A 19,014-nucleotide genomic window follows, 5' to 3' on the forward strand; every position below is an offset into this window, starting at 1 on the left:
AAAGAACTTAAACCTCGTTTACCAGACATTTAACCATACTTATGTAATTTTAATTCTATTTACGAACCAATAACGGCTGTTAACATTGTTTAACGGCTAAATAATCATGTACGCATAAATTACAGTTGCAGCGTGATTTAATTATAACCTTTATGTGTGAAAATAACTCCAAAAGCTATAAAAAAATTAATTAGGCAACATAATAAAATACTGAAAATACTATAAATTAGAATGTATTCTTAAATAACGAGACAGCCATTCGCCCAAAATTATTTTACACATGGCCCCTGCGGGCAAAACATATCCCCATAAAATAATTGAATTTCTGGGGATTGAATTGGAAAATATTATTACCAACCGATTAGGTGGTAAGGTAGTTAAATGCTAAACTACCTGAGAACATAATGATAAAACGATCTTCACTATCAACGCGTAAAATGTGAGTAGATATATATGCAGAATCCAATACGCAGACAACTTCTGCATCCTTCCCCCCATTTAAGAAGCATCATTTAAAGAAAATTACAAAATTAAAAAAAGAATAGGGGACAAAATTAAATGTGACTCCATTTACCGTAAAGAAACAAAACTGAGGAAAAAACTTCATGTGACTCTTTACAACTTATTCAGGGAGGAGCACTTGGAAGCAAGATGAAACGATTCCCTCCTAAAACCGGACCCAAAATTAGGATGGAGGAGAATTCCCACGCCGACTCAACACAGAAAATAGTTGGAAGACTAAACATTCCCTAAAAACGTTTCATTATTTCCTCCGAGAATTGATCCTAGGGTGGACCTCTTTCGAGGGCCCCTGTATCAATAGGATACTTGCATTCGTTCCATTTACTTCCACAGCGATTTATATATAAACTTGGCGTTCACACGGAATGAGTCCAACCCAAAGAGAATGTCCAATCTCTGGCCCTTGCGTCGCCAGAAACGTTGTGTTCCGTGGTCATCGCATCACTCACGGGCGTGCGGCAAGTGACCGTAATACGTCTGTCTCCTTCTCCCGAACCATCCCATCTCGCCTCTATCTTCTCTCTCTCTATTCCTCGCGTGATCATCGACCGTTTCTTTCACTCTTTGCCTTCGTTTTCGAAGGGAACAGAATAGCAGTTTATTGGGATAGAAAGAACCAGGACAGGCACGAGGGTTTGGGTTATTTTTTTCACTTCCTGGAGCGTTAAAAAGAAGTGGGCTGTCCTCCAATCGACTTCATTGGAACCTATCTCTACTAGAACAGGAAAGGAGCGGAGATGGAAAAATAAGGAACAAAAAACTTTTTTTCCCGGTTCAAGCTCATCGCTGTCTGCTGGCGCAAACCACCATTAAATATTATTAATATCGGCTAATACTACCATTAAACGTCAAATGTCTTCATACTTGCAAACAAATATGTCTCGCGACGTAGCAGAATGAAAAAGACCATTAGCAACGATAAGTCCGCATTGACCATGTATTAATGTATTCATTAAAAGAGATCACCGGGGTCCTATAAAGCTAACGAAAGCCATTCATGAGCGAAAGAATGAGGATTCCTTCCCCGAACTCGGTTGATCCACAATGAGGGCGGTTTGATTTTTTGGGGGGGTTCAGTCGGTTTGCGTGTTCGTTGAGGGACAGTCCACCGACTAAAGAATGGGTAAGATGACAGAACACATTTTTTTCAGAATTGCCGCACTGGATCGGGACTCGTGACGAGTATTCGTCCTCCCGTTGGGTCATCCTGGTCACGCCTTCGATTGTTACGAGGCGGGGATCGGGTCTCACACCTTCAAAAGCATGAAATTGAGTCAGGCGAAATGTCTCAGAGTTTAAAACCCTCGGCACTTCCTAACGAGATACCGATCCTTTAAAAAAGTAGTTCAAGCTCCTTCCTCCATGTTTTCCGATTTTGTCGTGTCAACGTTTGCAGATTCCATCGAGATTGCACAGGACCGGAAAAACGAAGAAACATGCAATATATTTCCAGGATATTTCATTTGAATAACATGACGACAGATTAGCTATTTAAATAGCCGCTTGTTAGTACAAAAGGAGTTCATTTAATAAAAAGTCCTATAGTGAAAAAAAATAATAAGACATTTCGCATTTTATTAACTTATTTCGGAATAATATTCAAAGCGATGATTCCGTAGTTAATCAATGAGGACGCGCATTTTATTTCTTACATATCAAGCAGTTTCAGTTCAATCCAAAAGCAGTCGTTTCCATTTAATATATACTAATTATTATTGTCGGTATACCAGTTATTATTTCGCCGTACACAACCTCAATTTACTGAGCGCCCGTGAAAGTTTACGTTTTAAGGCTATTCGTAAAAACTACAAAATAACTACTTATGATAAAATCGTAGGAACGGGATGCAACTAATCTGATCAGTGAAGGAAAACCTCTAAGAATTATTTACTTAGTATTGTGAAAGTATAGATTATCACGAGACGGAGAAAGGCAGCAAATCACGGAAATAATACCCAATTGCAATCAGTGGAGTTTCACCGTATCGTGTCGTAAAAACTAGAAATGGGTAAAAATAAACTGCAGGGAGTTGCACAGATGAAAATGAGATAGTACATCATAGGAAAAGGTTTACTGGTTACACGATTATCTTTGCTCCCGATGCACTAAACTCTCTAGGATTTCAAAATGGAAAACATCTTCCACCCCATACTATTCCAACTGACCCAATGAGAACAGGGTTGGATGAACTTAGGGGATGGAGTGCTGACACAAATATTTAACTCTTATCGTTGACCTAAATGCGCTTTCCTCAGCCTTAAAACACTTAGAAGAAAATATCTGTCGATAGGAAGCCATCGAAGGGATATCAAATATGCTAGCATACTTGGATATTAGGACGGAGAGGCTAATAATAGCATTTAGTTTTAAATGTCTTTATATTTGCAAACAAATATGTCAAGTGAAATAGCTGAATGAAAAAGACAAAAAGAAACAATAATTCCGCATTAACTAAGTATAAAGACAAGGTAATTAGGTGAATCCGATCAAATATGACATTCACACGAAGATAAATATTCAGCACTAAAACTTTAGTGCAGGGAATATTACTCAATTATGATATTTTTCACTCCGTAATGCACTCATCATTCCCTCTGCAGCGATTCAACAATCAAATTGCTCCAAATGTATCCTATTCAAGCATACCATGTGTAATTATCAAGCCGTAATTATTGCAATGCTTTTTTATGCCGATCACTTGAGATTTTGGCAATATAAATCACCCGCAATACTACAACAAGTTGTATAAATGAATATTACCCAGTTTAATAGCTTTTAAGTAGCGCTGACCACCAAAATATTTGACATATGAAGTTAAAGTAGATCAAAAGTATTTATATATAGCAAATACTTGGTTGTAGTACAGCAAATTCTAATGTGACGACTTACGACACACCGCATTTATCGTATATCGCCATTTCGTTTGAACGCTCCAGAGTGCTTTTTATAAGAAGTTTTAACCTGCACGATACCTGTAATAATCCATACCCAACTAACTGATATTTTCCTCAATATCGAGTAAGCATTATGACATAGTTGATTATGATGATAAGGCAACTCGTTTTTTCTCAAAATGTACAAAATCACCAATAGTACCTACTCCTTTTCCTGAGTTATCATTATTAGGGTTCATAAATTCCCTATTTATACTCAACTTCAACAAAACGCTTCCATTTATTTACTAATTCCTCACATTTAGTTCTCCCTCCGCTCCATATTTGATTTGAAAAGTCTCGGGACCAACATCACACATGATTCACGCAACGTTTTCACGTAGAACTTTCTATTTAATGCCACTGATACCAGATGTCACTTATATTTCTACTGAGTTTGATATCCACACTTTCTAAGCTCTTCTTGCCTATTAAGATTATGCAGCGTATAATATTACAGGTCTTTCCACGTTCTCTCATCTCCACTGACAAAATTTAGGGAAACCAACATCAAATAATGCACCACACTTGTTAATATTAACTGAATTTTTTTTTTATAAATGTCACCATAACAGACAAGACTTGATACTGCACTAGCTGAGAAGCACGAATATTGACTCGTCGCGTCAGCTTAAAAGATGGAGCTAATTCAATGAAAACGAGAAAGCTTGAGTTAGAAAAGTAATGCTACTTCCTATGACCACAGAGAGAGTTAGTTCCTCCCTGACATCTCCATGTCATTCCAATACCTTGTGCGATGGCGTGTAGGGTTTGTTCTCACGAAAGCAGCCGTCTCACGCTACGACGTCGACGGATCTCGCGTCCGATAGGTCCTTTACAGCATCTCCCTGGTGTCGACGGGCTATCCTCTTCTCGCCTCCATACTCGGTGGAGGGCTTCCCTTGTACCTCGAGCTTTTCCTCCACAACCCCGGAGGCGGAGCTGTATCCTATTTCTTCGGCGCTACTACCTTCACACGCCAGCCAAGAAACACTAGAAATCCTTCATTTCCTCACTTTAATAGGACGTATTTTTTATTGTTCCGTGACGTATTAATGAAAGTTACTTAATGTACCCAAAATTTAAGCTATCGTATTGAAATTTTCAGGATATAAAGAGTAGATTTTAATAAAAAACAACATTTAGTTGATATCAGTGTTTCAAAGCTAGTGCAATATCAGACTGTATCTGTAATACCGATATTCATCCACAATTATCACTTAACATTGACGAGTGTGGCGCATTATTTGAGGTTTATTTCTCTGAATCTATGACATAGAAATTTTACATCTCCGTAAATATCGAGGTAAAAGTTTAAAATTAGAGGTGAAAAAATTCTGGAAAGGGTCTCACTCCCTGAATATATTAGGATGGCAGCTTAGGTTATAGGATTTAAAAACTGAAACGTCATGAAAAGAGATCGGTTCAGCAGAAGCGAGGACTCATCACTCCCACTCAGCCGCTATTGAGGAAAGCGATTGTAACTAATGAGTCCTTTCTCGATGAAAAGTATAAACAAGCGACTGAGCTACAGTGATTGATGGTGGATCCATATTGTCAAAACATCAGCATAAGAAACGGTTAGGAAAGAAGGGCTTGATGTAAAAAATTACGACAACTATGGAAAACTAGAGGAGACAAGTCTAAGCGCCGCAGAAGAGCCAGAAGGAGACGCTTGAAAGAAATGAAATTCTGGGAGGAAACGAAAGACAACGAAGTTAAGTGGTTGTGGAAAGGCGTAAATTTCTCAATATATTGAGAGATAAATAAAACTAGTTGGTTCCTGACTTTTCTTTCACTCCCTAAGTTGGCTAAGGCGTCCTTCCTTTTTTTAAGGAGACTTACAAATGTAAACCCGCCATGATATTGCAACCACTGTAGAGGAATAGGATAGGAGCAAAAATGGATCGAAAATATGTAGTTATCCCCAACACAGCATGGCTTACCGATACATTATCAATAAATAAAACACACCTTGAGTCCAGAAGTAGTTCTTTATGACGTGTAAACATCTTTGAGCAAAATTTCAAGTAAAATATTGGCTTTATATCCTGATACTTAGAGATAAATGAAAAAAAAAATAATTTTCACATAAATTAAGGTTACCAGGAATTCAAAACTGAAAATAATCCATATGCGAAAAAAATATCCGATATATAGAGGCAAATATATACCTGAAAATGCTTTGGATAGAACAATGATATGTGATGGTAGTTTTTATGACTATTTCGCAATATATTGAGAGATAAATAAAACTAGTTGGTTCCTATCTTTGCTTTCACTCTGTGCGCCACATGATTACGTTTCAGTACAAGAGAGGGTGAATATGCACAAGTTACAGGTTTAAGGCATCAAACTCGTGAGAGCATGAAAAAACACACTTCATATTCACTTAAGGATTTCAATTAATGAAAGCGTTTTCCTTTGAACGAAATGAAAGCATTCCAACCGCTCTTCGTTGGCGAGGATCGCCTCGAAGCCAAACTCCTCGTGTGTGGCCACCTCGACTGCGGTGAAGTCGTTAAAAATAAGACAAAAGGAAGGAAATAAGAGGAGGAAGCTGGGTTCCCTGCAATTTGCGAAAAAGATGGAATTACCATCCGTCCGCGTGCTTTCCCTTTCACTAAAAGCAATCCCCACCAACATTCCACCGCGACGTGAGGTTCATTTTCAGCTTCCATCGCCGAAAAGAAAAATACTAATAGGGAAAAGAGACACAAAGCTAGAAGTGAGATGTATTTCACGCCCCCTGATTTTACTATTCAGGGTTGAAAAGAATTTAAGAGGGAGATGAAATCGTAAGGGTTCTAATGGGAGTTCTTATAACTTAATTAAAATAGAAGAGTATAATTAGAACACCGAACTCCATGCACTCGTGCCCTCGATTTTTATTAAAAGCCGATTCCCGCTTCTTTATTTTAAACATTATAAATTGCGTAACAACAATGCAAAACGGCCATTACAAAAACAAACACGATAAAACTGCAAAGAAATGAAACAAAAACGATAAAAATCAAGTCATACAGTAATGCAATTAGGAGGCAATAATAAAATAAGGAAAAACTAATCGAATCCTTTGGTAGCAAAGATGTAACAGAAATAAATTTGTACGATTCCAAATTTAACTTATTCAGTCCAGCATGGCTTTGTAATTGAATATCATCTCTACTTAAGTCAACCATACGATGCATAATTGCATAAGCATCAAGATTAACGTTCAAGGAGAAAGCTTTCATGGGTATTCATCCTGCTAAATAGTTTCACGTACAAATTTTCAGTACCTCATCTTGCTACCGCCTCGTCGTCGGTGATAAAAAAGGTGGAAGAGTAGTTGTTGGTTGCCAAACAATTATTGGATAATTATACTAATTCTATGTATGATGTTCACCCATTTTCATCAATGTAACCTTAGACTTTGACCCATTCCACCGAGCAAAAACCCATGAGACCTAGCCACTTGAGTTGTAGTACCAGTAGTATTTGCAGTATTTTTCATGTTATGCGTACTACTGTTTTTTTCGAGACCCGAGCCATCCGAAGGGCTTTTTCCATCCCCCCTGTATCGTCTTCGGCGCCTTCCACATTTCGGAATGGGTGACTGGCACCCTTCCGGTTGAGGGTTGAGCCAGGAGAAGCGTATTTATGTGGCGAGACAAATTTCTTCCCCCAGATTCGGAAGGGCCGGCGCTCGGCGGTGTCGTCTGGGTCTCTCAGATTATCCGAATGCATCTTAGCCAACAGTCTTCCGCCAGAGCGGCTCTTTTCTACCCTCCAACCCGGTCACGCCCCTTCGGAACGTTTTATCTTCTTCGTAGTCAGAGCGTGGATAACTCGAGAAGCCTAAATAGACACTCGAGTCAGGTGCATGCGAACGAAACACACCAACAACAAGAAATGTCTTTCATCTGTGTTTCTGTCAATCTTTAGCATATTCCATATATGCTCTGCAATTTTACTGTTAAAGAAGCGCTTCATACTTGGTCCTTTTAATGTCATTGGTTTCTGTAGAAATATGTTTGCTGAGACAAGGATCTAACTTATTTCCTCGTATGTACTCCCACGGATGAGCCTGTACGTCAAAGGGAAAAATGAAATAATGTTAAGTACCTTTCTCGCGCAAGTTGCAGTGTAGTATAACGTCAATTTTTTTACCCCAAAATTACTTTCTGAATGCTTTTGTTTGTGCATCTGCGGCTTCAATTAAGAATTATTTAATTTTATTTTCAAGTCCTTATTGAGGAAAAGTAATCCCACGAATGTCGCTAATGAAATATTTTGGGGAACTCGAATGTAGCTATAAAGAATTTCATTTACAAAGAGAGGAAGAAATAATTGATTCGCATGAAACATGATGATTATTACAAGAAGGCATCATAAATATTACAAGAAGGCATCATAAATATTACAAGAAGACATCATAAATATTACAAGAAGAACTTCCGACCATCGCAACCCCTTTTCTTTCACCTTGTATTTAATCAAATTTCCCTTACTTCTCTGGTAACTTTTGAACCATGAACTGCAGTGATGTTGTAGTTATATAGATACGTATGTTTTACTAACTTAATCAATAATTTATAAAAGCAGCCAAACATAAAAATGATTCCGAAATGAAAGCGACAAATGTGACATCTAACCGGCATCATCCTTCGTGATTTCATGATAACCACCCAATAGTTAGAATGCCTAGAAGAACGCGTATCACAGATAATCCTGAGCAGGAATGAATGCCTCTCGGTGGTGTTTCATTATTCAGAGCATACCAAAATCTATGGCCAATCACACATCATCTATGAGCCTATTTTAGTGGCAAGAGAAAACGTAGTTTAAGATATTCATCCTAAATTGTTATTCATCATTCTAAATAGAAGTTTCAAAATCATGAAAAAATATTTTACCCACCGTTAAGTCCATTTGCCGGACCAAATTACCCTTCAAACCGTATCATTAACGTCCCAACAGTTATGAATACAAACTAATCTTCATGCCACCCACCCTTGAAGTCCTCACGCAGAGGCAACAGACTATCTTGAAAACGAAGTTAAATATTTATGAGAGAAAAATAAACGATTTAATTACGCGGTCATGACATAAAAGGCTAAACCGTTATAACTCTCGACATTCGAGCTACTGACGCCTAACTACTTAAGAATTAAAGCACACTAACTTCTTTCTTCTCCACTTCACCCCTTTCTTTCTGTAAACGTTTGAGTTACCTTTAACGGTTGGTCTTCATTTATTCCTTTTTTTTAACCACTGTTTTTTATCGTGAGGTTGCTGGTTACGGGATGAACACATTAAGACCCGTTCCAAATCAGGCCATCCTCGGAATACTTGTCTACCTTACTACAAATATTAAAACCAAAAGAGATAACGTTATATTTCAAAAATGTTCTCAAGCAACTGGTATTATTATACGAATCATAGATACTATTCATTTCGTGAACTCGTGTAAAGTTTTAACTTTAACATTTTCTCCACCACCTTCTCAATAAGAACTATTAATTTCAATTTATAACGTTATTAGCCTTGTATTAGTCCGCCATAATCAACTCCCAAATTACTGCCACCACGCAATTAGATACAAGTCTACTATTTTCAGTTCATTAAACCTTACATTATCTGCAGTATGAATTCTTTACACAGCAATGTAATTATTGCATATGACTGCAAGATATTTGAAACATATAAATATATTTTACCCGCATAATGACGACTTCAGCAGTAAAAAAAAGACATCTACTACCGAAAAATCAGCTAAGGAGTAACCGCTGGAATCACAAGACTGAAGTTACTAAAAATTGTGTTTGTCAGGCTAAACTCAAACTAAAGGATTCAGATGTCTTTCTTGACTGTTTGATTTAAAAACCATATCTCATATTTGTGCTTGGCAGCATATATACCATTCGGAAGGAAGCTGAATAGCAACTAAAAATAGAAAGATCTGCGCTGCAGGGGACTTTTCGGCACCACTACTCCTGGAAATATGGGAGGTGATCGTCATGGAAACCTCTCTGGAGACTGGAAATAAACGTGGAAAATCGATAATGAACGGTAGCGTCCCACAGCGCGTCGAAACGGATCGCCTGACAATTTATTCACGGCGCCTGCACGCTACTCCCCCTCCAAACCTAGCGCTAACTTCTTTCCGAACGAATTTCCACTGCCTCCTGGGGAAAAGTTCTGGAAATTCGCCTTAGGCATTTTAAGTTGGCATGAATTCCTCTCATCTGTCTCCACAACTGACACCATGGGAATTTATGGGGGAATGATTCTTGATCGAATCAAAAACCCCACATAGTATGGAACGTCACCGGTTTGCGCTCGTATACACAGGCAGTTTTTCAATCTTATGAAAGAGGCTGAAAAACCATATGAACATAAATCAGAGGCACTAAATTGAAGCTCAATATGCATTTTGAAGATTTACCACCTTCTTCGACGCGCTGGATTTGAAAGAAAAACATACAGTGAGAAAAATCAGATTAAAAGTGAAATTTTACTGTCCTTCTTTCAATTGAAAAGAATAGAGGAAATTCACAACTCTTTCACTACAGTCTGAACTATCTTTAAATGGAGATGTAAGCTATACGACGGAATGAAGCTGAAAATGTTTTTAAAAATTTGATTCTTCAGAACGATTTAAATTAGCTTTTTGATACTAAAAGATTGAAATTAATTGCCAATTTTCCACAAATACTTGCTTCACAATAGGTTTCAATGCATATTATCTTCAGGTTCTTAGGTAATTTTTAACTTACTCATATTAGAATTCCCCTACAATAAGCCTAAAACATATCTTTATATTTTTTTGATAAATTTATATCGGAGCTCATGTTTAAATAATGTACTCCTTAGTTTACAACCTCATATGATAGTTAAATACCGTTATTGCTCGCTAAAACGTGTTTTCATTCTTGTCTGTAAATATTAGTTACTCATTGGAGAGATAATTAAGGAAAATAAATTAGATTTGGGCTCCCAGAGTGTCTTAGTAGCATGACATCTATGATCACTGCCCACTGGAGAATTAAATGATGGAGAAGGATGAATGTGAGATCATGATAGAGCTCCAACGGGTTTGCGTGAATCCGTCTTAATCCTTCTCAATATACAATTCAGAATGGCATTCTCCTGAAGCATCTCCAATACGCTTGACGACCACAAGACCGTTGTAGTTACCACAAAGCCTAGAATAACCGACGGCCACAATCTGCACATTCGAGCACACAATGATGGAAAATCCCATTATGGAGACGCAAACAAAAGCAGCACGAACGACAGCGATGTTCGATGGTTTGGTTCAACAAAATTACGACGAGAATCCGCAATTATGCTCGCATTTCATACAGTCTACGGCTGCCTAAGAGACAGGTGCATGGCCGACTGCGCGTCGTAATGCAGTCATTCTCATCATCAGATACTCAGGAGATGGGAATCGTGGTTAAGGTGATAAAATAAAATTAACAGCGACCCAAGCTAATACCTGGAGAGAAATACATCCGGAAGGGGATAAAACATGTACAATTTGTTCTACTTTGGTAATGCAGAACAGTCAAGTACTCTCTTTCTCTTGAAATATGGAATGTTAGACTAAGACGCCATGCCTTCATTTGTTTGAGCTTTGGGAATGCGAAGAGTGTCAAGCTGAAGAATGTAAATAGCGTGCTCCGAGCGTGTTCGACAGCGTTTTAATGGTGTGTACATTACTGAGTGTCACACTCAAAGGAGCACGTGTTTATCTGAACCCTTCTTTCTATGTTGAGGCATGGTGGGTTTATTTTTCACTCCTTGAACGGGAAGGTCTCGAAGAGGTTATCTTCTCTTCAACTTGTAACACACACTAGGAGAAAAACATTTGGAAATAAAATGGTTCATGCGTGAAGATTCTCTACTCTATCTAACAAGGGAAGAACTTATGACCTTTGAATATTTTATCATCCAGAATTAGATTTCAACATGAAATAACGCTTAGTAGGCTGAAAGAATATTTTAGTCAAAAACAAGTTTTTCAATAACTGTTTTCAATAACTACAAACACACACAATACTTCTTTAAATAGAGAGGATTTTATGCATTATTTAAGTGAAATCTATTATTTCATAGTAAGTAAACGCAAGTAAAAAGTAAATTGATACTAAAACAATAGAAAACAAATGTAAATATTCATACTGAAGGAAATCAAGATATTATCATGCGCCAAATATGCGACATAACAAATTCTCTTTTTGTTAATAATATGCATATTGTATAGGAAATACATGGATTTTTATGAACCTTGCCTTCTAAATATACTAATACGATGTTCCTGTTGTTAGAAAGAGAAACTGAGGATGAGATCAGACTTCAAAAGGTCTCAGAAAAAGATACGAACTCGGTTAACACTCATTGTTCGAGGATGAAATACGAATCCCTTCCAATTGACAGCCTTCCTTAACTTTCCCTGCGTTTGCAAATGCTATTTAACTTTTCCTTGGAAAAGAAATTTTCTTAAAGCCAGCGCTATCGATCCTATGAAGATTGAAAAGTGAAAGCCATTAAGGTTTTATCTAAGAAGGTACAATGAAGCCGTCATGCTTGTTAAATGTATCAGGCCTCTCGTGAGTCGCAACACCTATGTGACCCTTGGGTGAGAGTATGATATTTCAAAGGTCTTTCAGGAATATCACTTTCATCAAAAGGCTCTGCATCTTCCTGACAAAACAGTTCCATCATCGAAATGAACGCAGTTTAACACGATATATCATACCTTGAACTCTGCCAGTGCGTTGTATATTCAGCAGGAAGGAGGGAAGGAGAAAGATGAGGCTAAAAAGGAAAACAGAACCTACGATTGAGTGGTATCTTGATGCAGCTTTTTATCGATTAATACAGGGAAAAGGAAGAATTAAAATATTTTAGGGCAAATAATGGATTGGATGACTTCAAGTCATAGTAAATTAAATTTTTTATTAATTCTCAACTATCCTTCGAATGCCTATGTTTCATAGAACGTCGTCGTTCTGGGTGACAGCATAAAATCTATTGTGTTACAATTTTAAAGTACTTTTTTGCGTAAAGATATGATCATTGGTAATGCTCCAACCATAAGTATGATACACTGTTCTTCCATGCTCGAATACACAAAATTGACTCCATAATCATGAAATTATTGCAGACAATACCCCATGTGCTAATCGAAAAAGTCTATTCCTGAGACTCCCATATAGCACTTGCGGTAACATGGTAAACCATGTGGCAGAGATACGCCGATTGGTTTCCTTCTGCTTCCCGTGGCACTTCTTTCGTTGCACACCTTTTTTATGCAGTTTTTAAGCCTGCGAATATACCGTATATAGTCAAAGTAGAGATATTCGTCGCCATTGGGTATATTCAATTAAATCTAACGGGTTTTCAAATACATTATCTCCGAGAAATGAAGCTTTAAAATCAGATTCTTATGAACGGCAGACGTCTATTAAATTCATCAAAGTGGGATTTAATTTTCTCCCTAAGGTGGTGTACCTTTGAGGGGATGCATTAATGTTGCTTTGGTGATTGATTTTTTTCTAGATAACCAGACGCTTTACAAGTAGGAATTTTAAGCTAGCTTTCAAAATATTCAGGATATTTTGAGAAGATTTTCTTCAATTAATAATTGATTCCCTATATGAAAATTTTAACTCGGCGATTCCTCTGAGTTACTAACACGTATTACGGCGGGAAATCGAGGTTGAGTTATCCTCATAACCTCAAAGGTAATACGAAATAAGAGCCATTTTCGGGTTCTGCGAGTGTAACTAACAATAAATTCACGTATTTTTTCCATTCCCCACAATAATACTTCAGTTGTCAGTTCATTGTAGGCCACAGCTTTTCTGTAATTGCGCAACTACGTTGAACGTTCTTTTATTTATATTCACAGTAACGAAAAACGATTGAAAGAGGAAGAAGGAGGTGATGGTTCGGCGTCGGAGTGGTGGTAAGGAGGAGAGGTCAAGCGGGTCTTCCTCCCAGTGCACACAAAAGGGGCCGAGGCTGGTGTAGAGGGAGGTGCCGAAGCTTGAGTTTCAAGCCGTTACCCTCCTCCGTCTCTTTTCTCCCCCATAGAATCAGCCTCATCCAGTAAGTGGGCGTGCACTTCTTAACGGGGCTGGAAGACCGAGTGGACTCGGGAGAAACCGGAGGGAAAAGTAGTTGAGCGGATGACCACGGGGGCGGAGGTTACGTGCGGGTGTCAGAGGTCGAAGGCCTTGCGGAGGAGTTGTCGGGAGGAGTTATTTATATGGTAGGAGGTGGGAAAAAGGAGTTGCGGAATGTCAATTGTTTGAGGAGCACGCCGTCATCGACAATTGTCGCTCGCGGTCGGGTGATGTACGACCCCTGCTTTGCCGCGTGTAGATCATTTAACATTCCGTCGAACTGCACCGTTCGTTCTGGAGCCGGAAGATGCTTTTTCTGCACACTATTGCATAGCTCTTTGAAGGATTAATGAGGCTCCAGAATAAATCTTCGCCGCAACAAGGGCTAGGGTATGCCATTACTGGCAACGAAGGTGACAGAAGAGAGGGTATTTCAATTTGAACTTGGCCATGAATCAATGAAAATTATCAAGGAAATAACCTCTTGTCGTATAAATAGCTACCCCACACGGAGTATCATAGTTTAAATGAACATAAACTTCATGGAATCTATGTAGAAAAATTACGGGAATCACGGAGCATTAAGTATTATTGAATGCTGTGAACATGCAAACTAATTACACTAGACCGTCCCTCGATGGTGACTAAACATAAATTATGGCTACGCCTATGCTTAAACCAACATTTTAGACGTCCTGAGACGTTCGATAGCTTTAATAGATTGAATTTTTACACTAATTTCAAAATATATATTTTTTATGTAATTTGATTTTTAACCGGTTATATGATACATATTTAAGATCATTATTCTTCGGATACATTTGTGGGCTCCTGAAACTGGCATGAATTTTGAAACAAGGTTTCTCTTAGCCACGTGTCTATGCATAAACTTTGAAGACGTTCTCGAGGATATTAGTACTATATAAGATAGGAGATTTAATACAGAATTTTGTGAAAACACTGTCTCACTTCGTAGGAGACAACTTCCAAGACAGAGTCACTCAACTCAAATGGATGTAAAGACCCAGCCTTGGCGGCTGTCTTAAGAGAACGACTTTGTCGACTGGGCTTAACACCAAGGTGAACGAGGATCAAGATTAATGGAGCGGAAGGAAGAATTCTGCAGAAAGGTGTGAGGAGGCCGGCGTATCTGGTACCCCGACACGTCAGAAGGTGCGAAAGGGCAGATGGAAGTCCCCGCGATGGAAGAGAGTCTGCCTCGAAAGCGATTGTGTCGCTGACGGTGAGTTAGACTTCAAAAAGAGGCGAAGGAAGATGAGCGTATGGAAGCGAGATTGATATTAGTGACTAGAGAGAAAGGACGCATGAGGCACAAAAGAACGATCAATACTGTAAGGGCACAACATAGAGGGGGTATGATAGCACTTCCTTGTTCATTATGTTTCGAGTTGTAACAGTCACATTATAGAATGAAATACAACTTCCTCGTTGGACCAAACCTTATGTATTCAGAAATATTGCAGGATTAATTTTTATTTTCGTTTAAATATATAAACTATGATAGCTGTTTTGAGAGGTTTGAACGATAGCTTTTTCTAACTTTGAGCTTTCTATCGGAAGAATCATAACCAATGCAACCCGATCATTTGAAAGCAACCCCATGAAAACTATATATGTTATTTATAAAAAATTAATATTATTTGCAGCTGTCAATATTATGCCACAGCTTTTGTTTTTTTGCTAAATTTCAGCGAGAAAAATTACATACATTACACGAGGACATTCGGAAAAGCAGTTTCCAGAAATTGTGAGGAGTAGTATATTATAAATTTGAAGAAACAGGAAAAAAGGCTTAAAAGCTGGACATTACTCCTGTCTTGTGACTCCACTCATGTCATAAAATTATTACTTAAGCAAAACATGAGACCCAATAGCAGTACCAGGGAGGCAATAAGACTTTTTTCTCCCTATGTTTTCAGGGTAATTCCATTTTATCAAAAAATATAGGGAAAGAGGCGACTAACATTATTCAACCTCGGTCAAGCGCAAGCAATTTCAGTTTCTAAAATAAATTTTCACTCTGAGGGATAAATTCATATGGAGGTCGACTTAGGAGTCTATATAAAATAGGAACTTCAAATTGTTATGCATGTTAAAATGTTAGGGAAATGCGCATAAAGTATTAGAAAGAGTTAACTAGTCTTTGACAACCCGTAAAGAATTTTTCCAGCAAAAATTTATATTTTTTATAAACTCGTCTTGTCTCGTGACTAAAGAGGTATCCGAGAAGCTCACACGACCATTTTCTGGATGGTCAAATAATAAATGCTGATGGTGCATCTTAAAGTAACGCTTTTTAACAAGGTGGAGCTGGAAAGATACAGACATATTGTTAATGCCCCCAAAATAAGGAGGGAAAATTAGTAAAAGTTATAATTAGATGCCATTATAAAAAGCAATAATAGTGCCAACCAGTTAAAATACTCTGAAGAAAAACGGTAATAGCACGTTACATTTCCCGTCGTTTCTTATGACAAATACCGCTCGGAAAGGAAACAAAGCAATGACCTAGAAAGGAAATAAAGAGCTTCCCTTGCGAAGAGTCAGCCAGGAATATTAGCCGTAAGATCGATCTCTTATCAGTCCGCGGGACTACCGCTAGCCTCGTGGCCTAGCTGCAACTTCACGAGGCACTAACTAAGCACAGTGGCAAACGGTGGGAACGAACTGCTTCTAAAGAGGAGGGATTAAAGAGAGGGATGAGAAAAGCGGAGCTTGCTAAAAAAGATTCGGCTCCTGATTCCGGATGCCCTACTCCCTCAGACTATGAGTTAAAGCTATCCTCTCATGCCTCACTCCATCAAAATATGAGGTACCGTTAAAGAGATATTCGCAATTCACGTGGTGCGTTTTAGGTATTTTTCGAAATGGCAATATTCGGTGACAACTCTTATGTACCCCTCATTTTAGGTAGGTAATATCCCAAAAATTATACATTTGATACATTACGGATTTCTTCAGATAATCTATGCAGAAGGTTGAACGTACACCATCGACCATAAAAATTGATTTTATTATGTTTTTAAGGCATTCAATTGAGTGAGAGCAAAAAATGTGAAACAAAATAAATATCTTACTTTCATTGAATGGCAAGCGCTACACAAGATTGTTACCTCTGATTGGTCTAATCGTACTGATTTTCTATGCATTTTGGTGTAATTTTCCGGCAGAGTTATAATCTCTTTATTATTGATTTTATATTAAAAAGTAATATTATCAAATGAATTACGCCCGAATTTTAGTTTAAAATTCAAATATGTAGCTCAAAAGATAAGTACCAACTTATCTCAATACTCCAATCTATGACGTTGAATGATTCTATTGATGAAATTTAATTAAGCTGCATGATTACAGTTGTTGACATTGCCACGACCCCACGCGCCGAAAAAACTATCAGGAAGTCTTCAAATTCATTATTCAGAAAGAGGTAGGCAAGTTACTCCGTATGCGATTCGATATCAAAATAAAACTTCCGAGTTCCATTCAGTGTTGCATGGGCAAGTCAACCTTCCCGGGTAATTTACTGAAATGAATACCCTCAGTTTGGAGGAAATGGACCTCACACGCACCGCGGAAGTGTTGATTCGATAAACCGCATCTTAAAGTCGTTTGCACGGTCAGAGGGAAAACGGATCGAGTCGAATAGGCTGAAGTTAGGGTTTGGAAAAAACTCGTTTAAGACCAAGATCTCCGATTTTTTTAACGGATGAAGAGAACCCACACAGGAATTACGGCATACTTCGCCGGTCACGATATTAACAGAACGACTAGGGCGCGCTTCTCTCTTCCTCAGCGCCGAATCGAATTGCAACCATTTACGGAGAAATGAAAGGAGGGGGGAATGCTTATCAAGAAACAACTGAAATTGAGACCGAAAGACCGGGGTAATTTATTCAAATGACTCACTTGGTATGCTAATTCCTTCCTACACCCCAGGAGTGGAAAAGTTGCGCGAATAACCGAAGCCTGAAAAATTCATAACAGCATCAATGGCCCGTGAATCATCATCCCCTTTTCATCCAGTACCAGATTGAGACCACTGAAGTGACGTTCTCCCTTTCATCTCTTCTTTCTCTTGTTTCCTGTTTTCAGTCAACTGAGACCAACAAAGACACTCTTAAACAGATGTAGCGAATCTAGATGTTACTGAGCAACATAATATGAAATGGTGGTCAAATAAATATTCTCTGGTTTGTACAATTATATTCATCTAAGAGTTGCGTGATGATTTTAGGACCAATATATATTTCGTAAGACACCCAAATCTTTTTGTTCTGAAGTTCAAATAATTGTGTACGAGGCCTGCTTAAAGTTAAAAAAAATTATATAAGAATTATTAATAAATTTACCGTGAAATTTCGAAGAAAACTTTTCACTTACGCAAAAAATTAAAGCAGGAAACCTCAAATTCGATCCAATTTACTTATACAAGGATACATTATATGCAGGCAATCGAGGGTTGAGTCGAGGTCATGAAAAATGTTTTTTTTTCACAGGGAAATTTTTTCACCACAAGTGAGCTTGAGAGTAGATGTAAGGGTCGAATGGTAGTTTTTGCACAACTTTTACTCTCTGCTCAATAAATGACACAAAACTTTGCGTGAAAATGAGCCAACTCACAAAGATTTCCCATCAAATAATATACGATTGCCAAACGGTAGAGAGTCTCACTGATTAATACGGTAGGGGGTCTCTGCAAACGCACGCAGAAACAAGTATCTTATGACCCTATCCCTTGGCTCCCTACAAATGTTAGCCGTGAAAAATTAAAATTTGCTCCCGTACATGGGAACAGCAGTTTCACTTCGGCGCCAATAGCGATCACTGATTCCGTTGACCGATAAGACTCACGACGGCGCTAGAGAACTCACGGAGGGGCAGCTATTGACAAGTCCGGGAAGTTATCGATCGCCTTGGTCATCGATATACTCACGACACGTATCGGGTTCCAGTGAGTCGACATCCATCCCACTAAAACGGTGGTCAGTAAGCCCGTAGATATGAGATTGGTAACGAACCCAAAAGAAAGTACTCTGCCTATTAGGAACGAAGTGGTTAAGCCAAGGAGTGCCTGAAGGCTCATTCATTTGGACTCATCGGACCAGCGTCAGGGAACCCATTTCTTGTAAAAGAACATGCGCAGATCACTTTGCTAAACGATTGCCGAAACTTTGTAAATATCGCCTGAAAGAAGACCAGACGTAAAACAAGCAGAGAGGCAAAGAAGTTAGTTAGCATTCAGTGAAATAGTCAGAAATGGGTTTTCTGAGGCAAAATAAAATTACACAATTAAAATTATTATGTACTATAACAAGCCAACGGAAACTATAGTGTCAGTAAATATAGAAATTGAAATTTCAATTCAACGTTATACTTTATATTTTATACTTATATGCTAGTTTCTAACCTGCGGTAAT

At 38.2% G+C, this 19,014-nt stretch overlaps 1 protein-coding gene across 2 annotated transcripts in view; it reads right to left on the bottom strand.

Annotated features, from left to right (window-relative positions):
* LOC124162954 (puratrophin-1) overlaps positions 1–19,014 on the bottom strand; it is a 1,076,650-nt gene that overhangs the window by 593,346 nt on the left and 464,290 nt on the right. The window lies entirely within an intron of this gene.

The sequence above is a fragment of the Ischnura elegans genome, chromosome 1 (genome assembly GCF_921293095.1).
Source record: "Ischnura elegans chromosome 1, ioIscEleg1.1, whole genome shotgun sequence".
NCBI lineage: Eukaryota > Metazoa > Arthropoda > Insecta > Odonata > Coenagrionidae > Ischnura > Ischnura elegans.